This window comes from Pongo abelii, chromosome 2 (genome assembly GCF_028885655.2).
Source record: "Pongo abelii isolate AG06213 chromosome 2, NHGRI_mPonAbe1-v2.0_pri, whole genome shotgun sequence".
In the NCBI taxonomy this organism is placed as follows: domain Eukaryota; kingdom Metazoa; phylum Chordata; class Mammalia; order Primates; family Hominidae; genus Pongo; species Pongo abelii.
The window spans coordinates 146,286,469-146,302,357 of NC_085928.1; the positions used below are offsets into that span (position 1 = coordinate 146,286,469).

General features: G+C 43.0%; 1 protein-coding gene across 2 annotated transcripts in view; it reads left to right on the forward strand.

The window, feature by feature from the left end:
* The first annotated feature begins 7,677 nt into the window (after nt 1–7,677).
* The window catches only part of SLC35G2 (solute carrier family 35 member G2), a 37,133-nt gene continuing 28,921 nt past the window's right edge, over nt 7,678–15,889 (forward strand). The window contains exon 1 of one of the 2 annotated variants that reach the window (XM_002814078.4): nt 7,678–8,233. The gene's annotated coding sequence lies outside the window, so the exon portion shown is untranslated. The remainder of the gene's footprint in view (nt 8,234–15,889) is intronic. The other variant, XM_002814077.3, reaches the window with a different exon arrangement.

Consider the following 15,889-nt stretch of genomic DNA (forward strand, 5'->3'; position numbering starts at 1 on the left):
AAGTGGGAAGATCGCTTGAACCTGGGAGGCGGAGGTTGTAGTGAGCTAAGATCATGCCACTGCACTCCAGCCTGGATGACAGAGTGAGACTCTGTCTCAAATTTAAAAAAAAAGAAAAAAGTAAAAAAGAAAAAGAAGTAAAAGTACTGGATCATATGGCAAATGTTTTTAATTTTTTGAGGAATCATTATACCAGTTTCCCCAGTGGCTATGATGCAGGATTTTTGCTCCTTAGTTCAGCTAAAATCCAGGGTATTGTCTCATGACCAGGAAAAATTAGGCATGCAGATGCATTGAAGGGTGAGGAGGGCAGATTTATTGGGTCAAAAGAAAACTCTCAGCAAAGAAAGAGGGGGTCCTGTGAACAGGCTTTCACCTCACAGATTAAATACCAGGCCACCACACATGAGCTGAAGAGGCCAGGCTCTTCCCTCTGCATAAGGTGTGAATTCCCGGTGGCTCCACCCCATTCTCTCAGTGCACAGGCATTGCAGACATGCCCAGGGAAGACTCTGGGCAGGTTCCCGCATCTGCACAAAAGCATATGATGTTTGGGATGGTGAGAGATTATCTGGGAACCCTCCCTTATCTGCCTCGTGTATCTATCAGCTATAGCATTTTACAATTCCCACCAGCAATGCAACAATGTCAATTTTTCCACATATCCTTGCCAACACTTGTTATTTTTTGGTGTTTTGATAATACTTTTCCTCATGAATATGAAGGGGTATCTCATTGTGGTTTTTAATTTGCATTTCCCTAATAATTAGTGATGTTGAGCATCTTTTCATCTTTCCATGTGCTTCTAGGCCATTTGTAAATCTTCTTTTTTTTTTGAGACAGAGCCTCACTCTGTCACCTAGGCTGAAGTGCAGTGGTGCGATCTCGGCTCACTGCAACTTCTGCCTCCTGGGTTCAAGGGATTCTCCTGCCTCAGTCTCCTGAGTAGCTGGGACTACAGGCGTGTGCCACCACGCCCGGCTAATTTTTTGTATTTTTAGTAGAGATGGGGTTTCACTGGGTTAGTCAGGTTGGTCTTGATCTCTGACCTCGTGATCCACCCGCCTCGGCCTCCCAAAGTGCTGGGATTACAGGCATGAGCCACCTCGCCTGGCCAAATTTTTTTTTTGAGACGGAGTCTTGCTCTGTCACCCAGGCTGGAGTGCAGTAGCATGATCTTGGCTCACTGTAACCTCTGCCTCCTGGGTTCAAGTGACTCTCCTGCCTCAGCCTCCTCCCAAGTAGCTGGGATTACAGGCACCTGCCACCACGGCTGGCTAATTTTTGTATTTTTAGTAGAGACGGTGTTTCACCACATTGGCCAGGCTGATCTCAAACTCCTGACCTCAAGTGATCCACCCACCTCGGCCTCCCAAAGTGCTGGGATTACAGGCATGAGCCACCACACTCAGTCCATTTGTATATCTTCTTTAGGGAAATGTCTATGCAAATCCTTTGCCTGCCCTTCCCCCCCGGCTTTTTTTTTTTTTTTTTTTTTTTTTTTTGAGACAGGGTCTCACTCTGTTGCCCAGGCTGGAGTGTACTGGCTCTATCTTGTCTCACTGCAACCTCCTACTCCTGGATTCAAGTGATCCTCCCACCTCAGCCTCCCAAGTAGCTGGGAACTACAGGGACATCCAGCTAATTTTTGTATTTTGTGGGGGTAGAGATGAGGTCTCACTATGTTGCCTAGGCTGGTCTCAAATTCCTGGGCTCAAACGATCTGCTTACCTCAGCCTCCCAAAGTGCTGGGATTATAGGCATGAGCTATCATGCCTGGCCCTTTGCCTATTTTTAAAAGGGGTTGGTTTTTGTTGTTGCTGCTGTTGAGTTGTAGGAGTTGAGTTATTTATGTATGCTGGATATCAATCTTATTAGATATATGATTTGCAAATATTTTCTTCCATTTCATGGGTTGCCTTCTAATCTGTTGGTAGTGTTTTTTGATGCACAAAAGACATTTAATTTTGATAAAGTCCAACTGATCTATTTTTTATCTTATTGCCTGTGCTTTTTTGTGTTACATCTAAGAAATCATTGCCAAATCCAATGTAATGAAGGTTTTCTTCTACGTTTTCATTTTTTTTTTTTTTTTTTTTGAGATGGAGTTTCACTCTTGTTGCACAGGCTAGAGTGCAATGGTGCGATCTTGGCTCACTGCAACCTCTGTCTCCCAGATTCCAGTGATTCTCCTGCCTCAGCCTCCCAAGTAGCTGGGATTACAGGCATATGCCACCATGCCCAGATAATTTTATATTTTTAGTAGAGACGGGGTTTCACCATGTTGGTCAAGCTGGTCTCGAACTCCTGACCTCAGGTGATCCACCCGCTTAGGCCGCCCAAAATGCTGGGATTATAGGTGTGAGCCACTGCGCCCAGCCTATCCTATGTTTTCTTCTAAGAGTTTTATAGTTTATGCTCTTATATTCAGGTCTTTGATCCATTTTGAAACTCCACACAGTCAATAATCCACATACAACTTTTGACTCCCCCCAAACTTCACTATTAATAGCCTACTGTTGACTCAAAGTCTTACTGATAACAGAAACAGTTGATCATCACACATTTTGTATGTTATATGTATTTGGTATGTATTCTTACAATAAAGTCAGCTAGAGAAAAGAAAATGTTAGTAAGAAAGGTGATCCGCCCGCCTCGGCCTCCCCAAGTGCTGGGATTACAGGTGTGAACCACCGCGCCTGGCCGCAGTTATGATTTAATACTGCATCTTCATGTTTGTTTACATTTCTCTTGACTGCTAATGGTGCCATATACAGTCTGTGTTTGTGTAAGTTTTGATAAGTTTTTTTTTTTTTTTTTTTTGAGATGGAGTTTTGTTGTTTCACGTGCAGTGGTGCGATCTCGGCTTACTGCAACCTCCGCCTTTCAGTTTCAAGAGATTCTCCTGCCACAGCCTCCCGAGTAGCTGGGATTACAGCCACCACGCCTGGCTAATTTTTATATTTTTAGTAGGGACGGGGTTTCACCATGTTGGCCAGGCTGGTCTCGAATTCCTGACCTTGTGATCTGCCCGCCTTGGTCTCCCAAAGTGCTGGATTACAGGTGTGAGCCACTGCGCCCGGCCCAATTTTGATAAATTTTAACTTTTTTTTTTTTGAGACAGAGTCTCACTCTGTCACACAGGCTGGAGTGCAGTGGCGCAATCTGGGCTCACTGCAACCTCCACCTCCTGGGTTCAAGTGATTTTCCTGCCTCAGCCTCCTGAGTAGCTGGGATTACAGATGTGCACCACCAAGCCTGGCTAATTTTTGTATTTTTAGTGGAGATAGGGTTTCACCATGTTGGCCAGGCTCGTCTCGAGTGATCCACCTGCCTCAGCCTCCCAAAGTGCTGGGATTACAGGTGTGAGCCACCGCACCTGGCCTGATAAATTTTAACGTTTTATAATAGATTTGTGTATATTTTATGACAGTAAATGATAGAATGGACGAGTATCTACATATATTTTATGCATTCATGATGTACCTAACTTTTTCTTAATTTTTTTTGTATATTTCTAGGCTATATGGTTTGTAAATTTTTTCAAATGGTCACAAATCTCCAAAAACTTTTCTAATATATTTACTGAAAAAAAAGGGCCACATATAAGTGGATCTGTCTACTTCAAACTGATATTGTTCAAGAATCAACTGTATTGAGCTTTGTATCTGATTGTGAGTGAAGTCGATGATGCTGATAAGAGGAAATAAGTATCTCCAGAATGGTAATGAGGAACTCTGGTAACTTATTCAGGGCTTTGAGGATTCTAGTTCTTTGCTGGGATCAGAAAAGGGGCCACTTAAATAAAAATTATGAGTGTATGAAAACTCAGACTAAAATACATTCTAAGAATATTTTCTGGTATCTCTTTGTATAGGAACAGCAAGACATTTCACTTTATTATTTTTTTTTGTTTTTTATTTATTTGATTTTTTTTTTTGAGACAGAGACTTGCTGCAATTCCCAGGTTGGAATGCAATGGTGTGATCTCAGCTCACTGCAGCCTCTGCTTCCTGAGTTCAAGTGACTCTCCTGCCTCAGCCTCCCGAATAGCTGGGATTACAGGCGCGCACCACCATGCCCAGCTAACTTTTGTATTTTTACTACAGACATGGTTTCACCATATTGGCTAGGCTGGTCTCGAACTCCTGACCTCAAGTGATCTGCCCACCTTGGTCTCCCAAAGTGCTGGGATTACAGGCGTGAACCACTGTGCTGGCTGACATTTCACCTTATTTTTTAAGTTAAAGAAACAGTTCAGCTGCCTTGCTGTCATTTTCAAAAGAAACACTAGTTTGGTGTCCACAAAAAATACTGGAAAGCAATATACATCTTAACCAAAGTTGTTTTGAGAGGTACCTGTAGTGAATATTTTCTTTTTTCACCTGCCCATCACTATATGGTTTGTTCTGGTAAAAAGAATCTTGATTTTCTTTTGGAGGATGAACTCTCCCCTATTCTCTGTCTCTAGATTTTTTTTTTTTTTTTTGAGATGGAGTTTTGCTTTTGTTGCCCAGGCTGGAGTGCAATGGCATGATCTGGGCTCACCGCAACCTCTGCCTCCTGGGTTCAAGCGATTCTCATGCCTCTGCCTCCTGAGTAGCTGGGATTACAGGTATGTGGCACCACACTTGGCTAATTTTTTTTTTTTTTTTTTTTTTTTTTTTGAGATGGAGTCTCACTCTGTCATCCAGGCTGGAGTGCAGTGGTGCGATCTTGGCTCACTGCAAGCTCCATCTTCTGGGTTCATGCCATTCTCCTGCCTCAGCCTCCCGAGTAGCTGGGACTACAGGCGCCCGCCACCATGCCTGGCTAATTTTTTTTTGGATTTTTTAGTAGAGATGGGGTTTCACCATGTTAGCCAGGATGATCTCGATCTCTTGACCTCATGATCTGCCCGCCTGGGCCTCCCAAAGTGCTAGGATTACAGGCGTGAGCCACCGCGCCCAGCCATAATTTTGTATTTTTAATACAGACGGGGTTTCTCCATGTTGGTCAGGCTGGTCTCAAACTCCTGACCTCAGGTGATCCGCCTGCCTTGGCCTCCCAAAGTGCTAGGATTACAGGCATGAGCTACTGTGCCTGGCCCTGTCTCTAGATTAAGGTATATGAATTTGCCAATGAGACATAAGCTCAATATTTTGTTGGAACTACTGGGAAATAAGTGCTCTGCTTCTTTTGGAATGGCTAGCTATAAAGATGATATAAGTTGAACACTGGGGAAAGGTGGGGAGGTGGCAAGAAATCACTATGTGAAAACAAACTCTTTGATGTCAACAAAGAGGAATGGAGAGATCATGTCCTGATGTCAATATTTGCATTCGTGAATCTAGTCATATCTGAAGTTACCTATCTATGGATTTTTCAGTTATTAAGCCAAATATACTCCTTTTCTTAAATCAGTCTGAGTTTAAGTTTTTGACACTTGTAAGGAAAAGCCCTATGTATCATAGCACAAAATAATTCCATTTATTAAACATCACAAAATGTCTAAAAATCCTCTTTCATATCTTTCTACACCTTGGTGTCACTCAGAATGTCAGCTGTGCTAAATCCCTAGTCTCACTCTCTCAAAACTCCCAGAAACCATCTCTCCTAAAGTCAGCTCATTCCAGGTCTTTTTTTCTTACTCCCTTACTCAAACTTTGCTGGTTGCCTTCCTTATCCCCACCCCATCCCACTTTCTCCAAAACAAAAAATCTAACTGAGCCTTGCAGATCAGCCTAGCCTTCTGAGGCTCCTTTTGCTTCTTCACCTCTATTCCTTATTGAGATGAGCACAATTAATGCATGTCTGAACAACAAATGATCCTTTCTCTTCAGAAGGGTGAAAGTTTGGAAATATTTACATGTTAAATGTTCTGTTCTGGTCTCATTTGTATTCAGTACAAATAGTGTGTTTGCTTGGACATTAATTTTATTTGCAAATAGCTACAGCTGGGGGTCCCTTTGGGTAAGTCTTGCTAAGATACTGCATTGGTGGGTTTTTTGTTTGTTTATTTTGTTTTTGTTTTGTTTTTTAAGGGGATGGGGAAGGAATCAAAGTAGTCAAATCAGTTTGGTTGTTTTTACAAGCCCGAGAAATGGTCAAATTTTGGATTCAGACCAAGCACACCATAGTGTGCTAGAGGCAATTTAATGACTTCCTACCCTGTTGCCTTTTTCCCCGTCTTTGGGAACATTCTTGGATTTTCTACAGAAACAGCCAGAGGCTCTCAATTGACAATTGCCTCACTCAGCAGTTTCTTGTTAAGCGCATTTATCAGACACTGTTTCCAAGACTCTCTTAAGTGTCCTAAGAATATTGACTCATTCAAAAGCAGCCCAGCTGTAGTTGGGAGAGCACCAGCACTTGCTGTATAAAGATCTAGATTGTCTCTCCACCTCAAGAGGAATCCAAAATCCTGTTATGCTGGACTCTCAAATGATCCCCAGCCCTTTGGTGATCACACTGTTTATGAGCAGTCTGAATTCCATTCTTGGGTCTACCTAAACTGGTACCCTCGGGCTATGGGGCCCAGTGGGGAGACCACCTAGCATGCTGGCTGCCTGGAGCCCAGGGAACTGTCAAGATGGCTCTGGAAGACTTCTCACCTTTTAAAAGCCTCGTATTTCTTTTACATATATTTTTGTCCTCATGAATTTTGCCAACCGCAATGGACTAAAATCTATTATAGCGTCCTGGAAAGGTGGGGAAAAGATGGGATAGTTGAGGAGAGTTTAATGAAGGGACTATTAAAAAGGTGTGGATGGGGTTAAAGGAAACCTCTGGGCGTCATTACCCACCCCAGGCCTGAAGCGGCAAGGGTAGTTAGTGGTAACCAGAACCTGGAGAAAACTGCAGGAGAGGGCCACAGGACGGGAGTAATGGCTTTCAGATGAAGAGCATAGCCACTGCTAACAGGGTGGCCCGCTGGGGATGCAGGGGAGGCCCTGAATCACATCCTGCCTTCTGATCTGCAGGTGCCTCCCACTTGCCAAAACCAATTGAAAGCCAGATTATAGTTGACGTAGCCCATGAAGGTCAGTCCTGAGTCACAGAGCAGAGTGGGGAGTGGGTCTGAAGGGACAGAGGAAAAACCAGCAAGCACCTCCTGTTTTTTCCCACAGCCAGCACCTTGGTTCAGCCCTCACCCTTTCTTGCCTGTTCCAGGGTTATAGCCTTCCTGCCTGTCCCCTGCACCCATCAAATCCACTGCTTTTAATGACCAGTCTGTTTCCAAGAAGCTATATTCATTCCACTTGGGACTGAGGCATATGCACTTGGGTAGAAGAACCAGCTGTGCAGTGTCAAGACCCTTCCCTCAGAGACCTTATCAGTAAAATGGCGGGTGGACTCGGGGATACCCGAAGACTTTTCCTGACCACGATTTTCCGATGCTGGACACATATTTAAACATGAAGGAATAGACTTGCGACTTTTAAGCGCAAACAATGGGTGGAAATGGACAGAAACTGCCTCCGTGCCCACTTGCAGCCGACTACGTAGCCCTGGCAGACAAGCAATTGCTTCAAACAAGCGCCCTCCAAGGGCGTAAGCTAGAGGGACCCGGGCGGGCGCTTTCCCATGGACCCTCCCACCTCGCGGGTAGAGGAAGTCCTTCAGTTCAGGCACAACCCTGAGCGGCCCCCGCAGTCTCCAACTCCGGCGCCAGTCAGGTTGTGGGGTGGGGGCGGCGGAGAGCGCAGGCGCAGAGTCTGCGCCGGCGGCGCCCCTCTTCCTCCGCACTACCCCGGGCAGTGCCCGCCTCGATTTTCCCAGGCGAGTGCACGCCCGCGTCAATCGCCTCCGGGGGCACCTTCCTCGCCGCGACACGCAGGTAACAGGGCCCCGGGAGCCGGTCGGCGGCGACGGACTGGGACCTTGATCCTGCCTGCCCAGCCGCCCGACAGGGGAATGAGAGCGGACCACGAACTCCACACACCCGCGTTTAGCCGCCACAGCTAAGGAGCAGAACAGTCTTTTTGGGTAAGGGCCGGGCTGGGGGCGACGCGCCCCGCCCGCTTTGCAGACTTCGGGGTGCTCTGCACGACGCCTGAAAGGCCGCGGGGCCCACATTTCTCTGTGCTGCCCTCCTGGAGAACCTGGACACGGGGACGGGAGGGCCAGCATCGGCTACGGCCCGGTTTCCCGTTTCTTTCCGCTGTCGCGTGTCTGGGCCCTCCTGCAGCATCCATGATGAAGGCCAGGGGCTGTTGCTTTCCTCTCGCCCAGTAGCCCACCCAAGCAAGGGGTGAGTCACTGTGGCGTCATATGGGATCAATTTCAAATACAAGTTTTAAAAAAGCCTGGATGATTTTAGAAATATGGCCAAGAATTTGTATTTTCCGTTACTCTCTTGTCTCATGTCCATGACTCTTGAATGCCAGTCTGTGGGCGCTGAGATTTTCGTGGTACATCGACGGTTTGTAGAAATCTTTTCCCAAGGGAAGACGAGGGCAAGGGTTAGTGGAGGAAGGGCCTGGTCACGGCCGAGAGTGGCGGAGGAGGCTCAGGGCAAGTTCGCACAGCCTCCAGCAGCCACGGGGAGGAAAAGGCGAATCTTTCCTCACAGTACTCTGGGCGCTGTAGAATTTCTACGCCACGTGCGCCCATTTGGCCTCATTTGAGAGGAGGAGAGGGAAGAAGGGTCGCGCGGGCCGGCAGGAAGGAGACTCGTGTTGCGGCGGATGAAGGCTCAGCACAGACCTGCATCTCGGGCCAGGTTTTCACCCGGCTTCGCGAGGAGCGAGGCGGAAAGCTCGTGTCCGAGTGACGATCGAGGGCCTGGAGATAGTAACGCCCCGGGTCCAGAGGGCTGTGGGTAGCTCCGGAGGAGCGATCTTCCTCTGCGGGGAAAGGACTTGGATCAGGCTTGCCTATGTCCGTGGTGCTGAAATTCCTCGCGCGCCCTGGTCGACTGACTTACTGGGCCGCGGCCTGCGTTGCCCTTCTACTCTGCACCTTTGTCAAAAATAGCCCATCTCCACGGCTGGTGGCCAGAGTGGAGCAGGCCCAACACTGAAACTCTTTTCAGACAAGTTGAGGCTGGTTTCCTGAACATAACATGAAAGCAAATGTGGCTTGCCTTGGAGGTACAGATAAGCATATGCATAACAGATTTTATTACCTATGAGAAAGTACACACCATGAGCGTAAACAGGAATTCTCACATATACTTATGAAAGATACAGGTATGTGCATTTACACACAAACCTAACACACATGCAAATACACTCATCCCTTTTGAAAACCATTACACACTACAAGCCACACATTTTTTAGAGCTTTTGTAATCCATCTTTATTTTTTGACACTTCTAGTAAATGTGAACTCTCCAGAACCATTTATTTTCATAATCATCTGTTCCAAAGGCACAGAGCCTGTGGATTGAAGTGTTTGGTATTTGGCTGAGCAATTAAGTATTTACACTCATTTAAATTCCAGAACAAAGTCTAGGAAGATGTAAAATTGATATTGATACCAAAAAAATTCCTTAAAGAAAGCTTAAGGAAAATGAATTAATGTAAATTTTAATAAGAACAACATATAAATAATCTTATAGAAATTTATAATCTGAAGAACAATGACTAAAATGTATCATAATGCGGACAATTTTAAATATATTGGTGGTATGTGGTTTGTGTGAAGTTCTTAAAGTTTACATTTGTATTTTTCAAAAACATTGGTATTGTTTTTTCCTTAAAAAATATATGCTCATTATAAGAATTTTAGGAAATAGAGAAATGCATAAACATAGAAAACCATTGTAAACAGATTTTCATTTAGATGAAAATGCATTCATTTTAAATGGACCAATCCTCTATTGGTTGCATTTTTACTATATAATTTATAATTAATGTCTTTCAAACCAATACATATAAAACTAGGTCATCATTATTAAGGGTTGCATAATATTGATCTGTGTGGATAGAATGTAAGTTTTTTAAACAATCCCATAATAATGAACATTTATGTCCAATTTTTTAGACTTAAAAAAATTATTGTGGAAAGAATATGTAACATGAGATCTGTCCTCTGAACAACAAAAAAATTTTTTTTGAGACATTGTCTCGCTTGTTGCCCAGACTGGAGTGCAGTGGCGTGCTCTCTGCTCACTGCAACCTCTGCCTCCCGGGTTCAAGGGATTCTCCTGCCTCAGCCTCTTGAGTAGCTGGCCACCGCACCCAGCTAGTTTTTGTATTTTTAGTAGAGACAGGGTTTTACCATGTTGGCCAGGCTGGTCTTGAGCTCCTGTCCTCAGGTTATCTGCTTGCCTTGGCCTCCCAAAGTGCCGGGATTACAGGCGTGTGCCACTGCACCCGGGCCTGTCTTCTTAACAAAATTTTAAGTGTATAATACATTATTGTTGATATATATTGTTGATAGGTGCAATGCTGTATAGCAGATCTTTAGAGCTTATGCATCTTGCTTAGCTGAGACTTTATGCCTGTTGATTAGTAACTCCTGATTTTCCCCTGCCCTCCAGTCCCTGGAAACCACCATTCTACTCCTTGATTCTATGACTTTGACTACTTCATTTTTATTTTTATTTATTTTAATTTTTAATTTTTGTTGGTACATAGGTATATATATATTTATGGGGTACATGAGATGTTTTGATATAGGGATGCAAGATGTTTAATAATCACATCATGGTAAATGGGGTATCCATCCCCTCGAGCATTTATCCTTTGTTTTTATAAACAATCCAACTATACTATTCTAATGATTTTAAAATGTACAATTAAATTATTATTGACTATAGTCATCCTGTTGTGCTATCAAATACTAGGTGTTATTCATTCTTTCTACTTTTTGTATCCATTAACCATCCCCAGTTTTCCCCACACCCCCAACCCTCTCCCACTACCCTTCCCAGCTCTGGTAACCACCATCCTTCTACTCTTTTTTCTTCTTTCGAGATCGAGTCTTGCTCTTGTTGCCCAGGCTGGAAGCTGGAGTGCAGTGGCATGATCGCAGCTCACTGCAACCTCTGCCTTCTGGGTTCAAGTGATTCTCCTGCCTTAGCCTCCCAAGTAGCTAGGATTACAGGTGCCCGCCACCACACCTGGCTAATTTTTGTATTTTTAGTAGAGATGGGGTTTCACCATGTTGGCCAAGATGGTCTCGAACTCCTGACCTCAGGTGATCTGGCTGCCTCAGCCTCCCAAAGTGTTGGGATTACAGGCGTGAGCCACCACGCCCAGCCTACTCTCTATCTCCATGAGTTCAATTTTTTTTGATTTTTAGATCCCACAGATAAGTGAAAACACGTGAAGTTTGTCTTTCTGTGCCTGGCTTATTTCACTTAACATGATGACCTTCAGTTCCATCCATCTTGTTGCACATAACAGGATCTTATTCTTTTTAATGCCTAAATAGTACTCCATTGTATGTAAATATCTGTTGATGGACACTTACGTTGCTTCCAAATCTTGGCTATTGTGAACAGTGCTGCAACAAACGTGGGAATGCAGATAACTCTTCCATATACTGATGTCCTTTCTTTTGGTTATATACTCGGCAGTGGGATTGCTGGATTGTATGCTAGCTCTATTTTTAGTTTTTTGAGGCACCTCCAAACTGTTCTTCATAGTAGTTGTACTAATTAATATTCTCACCAACAATGTGTGAGAGTTCCCTTTCTCCACATCCTTGTCAGCTTTTGTTATTGCCTGGCTTTTGGATAAAAGCCATTTTAACTGGAGTAAGATGATATCTCATTGTAGTTTTGATTTGCATTTTTCTGATGATCAATGATGTTGAGCACCTTTTCATATACCTGTTTGCTGTTTGTATGTCTTCTTTTGAGAAATGTCTATTCAGATCTGTTGCCCATTTAAAAATTGGATTATTAGATTTATTCTGATAGTTATATGCCATTCCTTATATATTCTGGTTATTAATCCCTTGTCAGATGGGTAGTTTGCAAATATTTTCTCCCATTCTGTGGGTTGTCCTTTCACTTTGTTGACTGTTTCCTTTGCTGTGCAGAAGCTTTTAAACTTGATGTGACCCCATTTATTTATTTTTGCTTTGGTTACCTATGCTGATGGGGCATTACTCAAGAAATTTTTGCCCAGAACAATGTCTTGGAGAGTTTCCCCAGGCTTTTTTGAAGTAGTTTTATAGTTTGAAGACTTATATTTAAGTCTTTATTCCATTTTGATTTGATTTTTCTTTTTCTTTTTTTTTTTTTTTTTTTGAGATGGAGTCTCCCTCTGTCACTCAGGCTGGAGTGCAGTGAGTGCAGTGGCTTGATCTCTGCTCACTGCAACCGCCACCTCCCAGGTTCAAACGATTCTCCAGCCTCAGCCTCCTGAGTAGCTGGGATTACAGGCGTGCACCACCACACTCAGTTAATTTTTTTTTTTGTATTTTTAGTAGAGACGGGGTTTCAGCATGTTGGTTAGGCTGGTCTCGAACTCCTAACCTTGTGATCCACCCGCCTCAGCCTCCCAAAGTGCTGGGATTACAGGCTGATTTGATTTGTCTATGTGGTGAGTGATAGGGGTCTAGTTTCATTATTCTGCATATGGATATTGTTTTCCCAGTATCATTTATTGAAGAGACTGTCCTTTCTCCAGTATATGTTCCTGGCACCTTTGTGGAAAATGAGTTTACTGTAGCTGTATGGATTTATTTCTGGGTTCTCTATTCTGTTTCATGGGTCTATGTATCTGTTTTTATGCCAGTACTGTGCTGTTTCGGTTACTATAGCTCTGTAGTATAATTTGAAGTCAGGTAATGTGATTCCTCCAGTTTTGTACTTTTTGTTCAGGATAACTGGCTATTCTGGGTCTTTTGTGGTTCCATATAAATTTTAGGATTTTTTTTTCTATTTCTGTGAAGAATGTCATTGCTATTTTATCAGGAATTTCATTGAATCTATAGATTGCTTTGGGTAGTATAGACAGTTTAACAATATTGATTCTTCCAATCCATGAACATGAAATACTTTTCCATTTTTTGGTGTCCTCTTAAATTTCTTTCACAAATGTTTTATAGTTTTCTTTGTAGAGCTCTTTCATGTCTTTGGTTAAGTTAATGCTTAGGTATTTAATTTGATTTGTGGCTATTGTAAATGGGTTACTTTTTTGATTTCCCTTTCAGATTGTTCACTGTTGGCATATAGAAATGCTGCTGACTTTTGTATGTTGATTTTGTATCCTGCAACTTTACTGAATTTATCTGTAAACAATAGTTTACTGATAAATTCTAAAGTTCTAGCAGTTTTTTGGCGGAGTCTTTAGGTTTTTCCAAATATAAGATCATATCATTTGCAAACAAGGATAATTTGTCATCTGCTTTTCCAGTTTGGATGTCCTTTATTTCTTGCTTTTTTTTTTTAATTATACTTTAAGTTCTAGGGTACATATGCACAATGTGCAGGTTTGTTACATAGGTATACATGTGCCATGTTTGTTTGCTGCACCCATCAACTCGTCATTTACATTAGATATTTCTCCTAATGTTATCCCTCCCCCAGCCCCCGACTCCCCATCTACCGGTCCTGGTGTGTGATGTTCCTCACCCTGTGTCCATGTGTTCTCATTGTTCAACTCCCACCTATGAGTGAAAACATGCGGTGTTTGGTTTTCTGACCTTGTGATAGTTTGCTTAGAATGATGGTTTCCAGCTTCATCTATGTCCCTGCAAAGGTGGATATCCTTTATTTCTTTATGTTATCTGATTGCTGTAGCTAGGACTTCCAGTACTGTCTTGAATAACAGTGGTGAAAGTGGCCATCTTTTTTCTAGATCTTGAAGGAAAGGCTTTCAGTTTTTCCCCATTCAATTCAATACAATACTAGCTGTGGGTCTATCGTATATGACTTTTTTTTTTTTTTTTTTTTTTTTGAGACAGAGTCTTGCTCTGTTGTTCTGGCTGGAGTGCAGTGGTGCCATCTTGGCTCACTGTAACCTCTGCCTCCTAGGTTCAAGCAATTCTCATGCTTCAGCCTCCCAAGCAGCTGGGACTACAGGCATGCACCACCATACCAAGGCTAATTTTTTGTATTTTTAGTAGAGGCAAGGTTTTGCCGTGTTGGCCAGGCTGGTCTCAAACTCCTGGCCTCAAGTGACCTGCCCCCTCAGCCTCTCAAAGTTATAGGATTACAGGCATGAGCCACCATGCCCAGCCATATATGGCTTTTATTATGCTGGGATATGTTCCTTTGTGCTCAGTTTTTTGAGGATTTTTATCATGAAGGGATGTTGAATTTTATCAAGTGCTTTCTCAGCATTAATTGAAATGATTATATGGTTTTTGTTCTTTATTCTGTTGATATAATTTATCACATTGATTGATTCACACATGTTGAACCATCCTTGCATCCCTGGGATAAATCCCACTTGGTCATGATGAATGACTGTTTTAATGTATTGTTGAATTTGCTTTACTAGTATTTTGTTGAGGATTTTTGTATCAGTAGTCATTAGAGATATTGGCCTGTAGTTTTCTTTCTTTGATGTGTCTTTGTCTAGTTTTGGTATCAGAGTAATACTGGCCTCATAGAGTGAGTTCGGAAGTATTCTCTCCTCCTCTATTTTTGGGAATAGTTTGAGTAGGATTAGTATTAATCCTTCCTTAAATGTTTGGTAGAATTCAGCCATCAGGTCCTGGGCTTTTCTTTTGTTTATGTTTTTTTTTTTTTTTTTTTTTTTTTTTTAAGACAGAGTCTCGCACTGTCGCCCAGCCTGAAGTGCAGTGGCGCGATCTCGGCTCACTGCAAGCTCCGCCTCCTGGGTTCATGCCATTCTCCTTCCTCAGCCTTCCAAGTAGCTGGGACTACAGGTGCCTGCCACAATGCCTGGCTAATTTTTTGTATTTTTAGTAGAGACGGGGGGTTTCACTGTGTTAGTCAGGATGGTCTCGATCTCCTGACCTCGTGATCCGCCTGTCTCCGCCTCCCAAAGTGCTGGGATTAAAGGCGTGAGCCACCGCGAGGTCCTGGGCTTTTCTTTATGGGGAGGAAAAGAACTTTAGAATTCAGTAAAGTTGCAGGATACAAAATCAACATACAAAAATCAGTAGCATTTTATTATGACTTTGATCTTGTTACTTGTTATTGGTCTGTCTAGGTTTCAAATTTCTTCATGGATCAATCTTGGTGTGTTATATGTGTCTAGGCATTTATCCATTTCCTTTGGATTTTCCAATTTATTGGCATATAGTTGCTCATAGTAGCCACAAATGATCTTTTGAATTTCTGTGGTATCAGTTGTAATGTCTCCTTTTTCATCTCTTATTTTATTATTTATTTATTTTTTTGAGATATGGTCTGTCACCCAGGCTGGAGTGCAGTGGTGCAATCTTGATGCTCTGCAACCTCTGTCTCCCCTGGCTCAAGCAATCCTCCCACCTCAGCGTCCCAAGTAGCTGGGACCACAGGCTTGCACCACCACACCTGGCTAATTTTTTATATTTTTGGTAGAGATGAGGTTTCACCATGTTGCCCAGGCTGGTCTCAAACTCCTGAGCTCAAGTGCCTGCCTCACCCTCCCAAAGTGCTAGGATTATAGGGATCAGCTACCTTGTCCAGCTGCCTCTGATTTTATTTATTTGGATCTTCTCTCTTTTTCTTAGTCTGACTAAAGGTTTGTCAACTTTGTGTATCTTTTAACAAAACCCAACTTTTTGTTTCAGTGACCTTTTGTATTTTCATTTCAATTTCATTTATTTCTGCTCTAATCTTTATTATTTATTTTCTTCTACTAAGTTTTTTTTTTTTTTCTTTTAAACAGAGTCTTGCTCTGTCATGCAGGCCAGAGCACAGGGGCATGATTATAGCTCACTACAGCCTCAACCTCCTGGTGCCCAAGTGATCTTCCTACGTCAGACTCCCGAGTAGCTGGGACTACAGGTGTGCACCATCCCGCCCAGCTAAGTTTTGTATTTTTTATAG